This window comes from Bubalus kerabau, chromosome 15 (assembly GCF_029407905.1).
Source record: "Bubalus kerabau isolate K-KA32 ecotype Philippines breed swamp buffalo chromosome 15, PCC_UOA_SB_1v2, whole genome shotgun sequence".
NCBI classification, from domain to species: domain Eukaryota; kingdom Metazoa; phylum Chordata; class Mammalia; order Artiodactyla; family Bovidae; genus Bubalus; species Bubalus kerabau.
In genome coordinates, this window is record NC_073638.1 from 82,783,859 (window position 1) to 82,786,786 (window position 2,928).

The 2,928-nt window shown below is 45.2% G+C and overlaps 1 pseudogene; it reads left to right on the forward strand.

The window, feature by feature from the left end:
• The first annotated feature begins 647 nt into the window (after nt 1–647).
• Nucleotides 648–1,622, forward strand: LOC129628581 (olfactory receptor 9I1-like; annotated as a pseudogene).
• Nucleotides 1,623–2,928: the final 1,306 nt, after the last annotated feature.

Sequence of the window (2,928 nt, forward strand, 5' to 3'; positions counted from 1 at the left end):
TGAGGTCGATGACTGTTTCCAATTCGGAACCGGTAAGAAGTTAAGAATTGCCTATGAGCTGCATTCTAGCTCTGGTTTTGCCTCTTTACTATGAAATCACGAGCTAGTCACTTTACCTCTTTGACCCTCATATTCTTCTCGCGAAAAGCAGGATGAACAAATATGTGCTTGCAAGGATCTCTGCAAGATCCAATGAAAAAGTGTTTGTAAAAATTGTAAAGTGAGGACTTCCCTGGCGGCTCAGTGGTGAAGACTCTGCCTGCCAGTGCAGGAGACATGGGTTTCATCCCTCACCTGGGAAGGTCCCACGCGCTACAGAGCAACAAGGCGCGTGCGCCACAGCTACTGAGCCTGCGCTCTAGAGCCTGGGAGCAGCAGCCGCTGAGCCCGCTCGCCCTAGAGCTGCTGCTCCACAAGAGAAGCCACCGCGACGAGGAGTCCGCGCACCGGAACTAGGGAGTAGCCCCTGCTGGCCACCCCGTGGAGAGCCCGCACACAGCAACCAAGGCCCAGCACGGTCAAAAATAAATACAATTATTCAAAACCCATAAAGTGATTTGCTGAAAGTGATCAGATCAAGCCGTGTTCATCTTAGTTTATCTTTAATGAGGTTTTATTTTTTGATTTCAGTGGGCAGCCTAGGACTCATGGCAGAGAATGGCACTTTGGTAACAGAATTCGTTCTGCTGGGGTTCCAGCTGTCGGCCGAGCTGCAGACGGGTCTCTTCTTTGTGTTTCTGCTCCTTTATCTCATCACCCTGGGAGGCAACCTGGGGTTGATGGCGCTGATTCAGAGTGACCCTCGCCTCCAGACTCCCATGTACTTTTTCCTCGGCCACCTCTCCTTCCTGGACATTTGCTACTCCTCCGTTATTGTCCCTCAACTGCTGGAGACCTTGCGGACGGGTAAGAGGACCATCCCCTTTGACGCTGTGCCACCCAGTTCTTCTTCTTCACCCTTTGTGCTAGTGCCGAGTGCTTCCTGCTGGCCGTGATGGCTTATGACCGCTACGTGGCCGTGTGTAACCCTCTCCTCTACGCCTCGGCCACGACGCCCCAGACGCGCCTGGGGCTGGTGGCCGGGGTGTATGGTGGTGCCGCGGTCAATTCCGTGGTCCGCACCGGGTGCGCCTTTTCCATCTCCTTCTGCAAGTCGAACCACGTGGATTTCTTCTTCTGTGACCTCCCACCTCTGCTGAAGCTTGCCTGTAGTGAGACCAGGCCACGAGAACAGGTGATCTACCTTTTAGCTTTCTTGGTCATTGCAACCAGCGTTTCAGTGATTCTCAAGTCCTACCTGTTCATCATTCGGGCCATTCTGAAGATTCCTTCAGCTGGTGGCAAAGCCAAGACCTTCTCCACCTGTGCTTCTCACATAACCGCAGTGGTTCTTTTCTTCGGGTCGCTCATATTCATATACCTGAAAGGTAACATGGGGAAATCTCTTGGGGAGGACAAGGTTGTGTCAGTATTTTACACTGTGGTCATCCCGATGCTGAACCCACTGATCTACAGCCTGAGGAACAGGGAAGTGAAGGAGGCTCTGAAGAGAGCTCTCAGCAGGATGAAGGCTTCCCAAGCAGAGTAAGGCTTGAGCTCCATTGATTCAGAAGCTCCTGCAGATACTCTTTTGGGCTTTTAGCTTGTCTTTGTAATAGAGAAACCAGACCTGATCATTACAAAGACATACGGAGGCAAAAAAAAAAAAAAAAAAAGTAGATTTAGGTTCCAGTAATTGCTTTATTAACTCTGTGACCTTGAGCCAGAAATTCTCTGCCTCAGTTATCATACCAGTAAAAATTACCTAGCTATGATTAAAGCCAGTCTCAAGAGAAAATGAATGCTGAAGGACTTTATAAGTGATAAGATGCTATAAAATGTGAAATTTATTTTTCTGAACCATCCTGAATATTGCTGATTGTTTTCTCAGCTACACAGTTTCTTTTCTCCCACCACGCTAACATCTGGACCTTGAATACTTACAATACAGTAGCTTATTGCTTACGTAGTGAGGATAGTCATCTTCCTTGGTTGTGGGTAGTGGCGTAGAAATCAACCTTGTCCAAAAGAAACTTTCCTCAACATTCAATCATGTATAATTTAGATATTTGTCATGGAAGAGCCAAGGGGAAGAAAATAAGGGAAGAAAAATAGAGGAAAGAAAGGGGAAAAAAAGATGTGAACTGGAAAATGTTCAAGTTAGTTTATTTCCTGAGGTAATGTAGAGGACCAAGACACTGTAGAATCAAAGAAAGGTGTGATGACTCGCATTAATTATTGAAAACAGTTCGATCTTGGTGTAAAGCTGAACTGAGCCTGATGGATAACTTTTGAAATATTTCTTGATCACCAAAGGTCAGGATCCCTGTTTTATTTCTGAAGCATTGTTCATGGACCATCTGGCTCAGTTCACTCAAGCTATTTTCTTTTCTCCAGTAATGAAAGCCAGCACTTCCATCTTCTATAGGACATTTACTTTATCATCTGCAGACAGATGACTATGAATCTGACCTCCACCTTTTAACGACCTTCACGTCCACTAGAAATATTACTTGGGAAATGTCTCCATGGAGATTCTACAATTTGATTCATCAATTCAGCAAATATTTATAGATTATCAACTACATATCAGAAATAACACTAAGTTCAGGAATATAATAGTAAATAAGATAGATATGGTTTTTCCTTCATGGAAATTAGAACGCGGGGTATAGATATTGAACCACGACACAGTTGAAAAAGTTGGCTTAAAACTCAACATTCAGAAAACTAAGATCATGACATCTGGTGCCATCACCCCATGGCAAATAGATGGGGAAACAATTGAAACAGTGAGAGACTTTACTTTTTTGGCCTCCAAAATCACTGTGGATGGTGACTACAGCTATGAAATTAGACACTTGCTCCTTGGAAGAAAAGTTATGACCA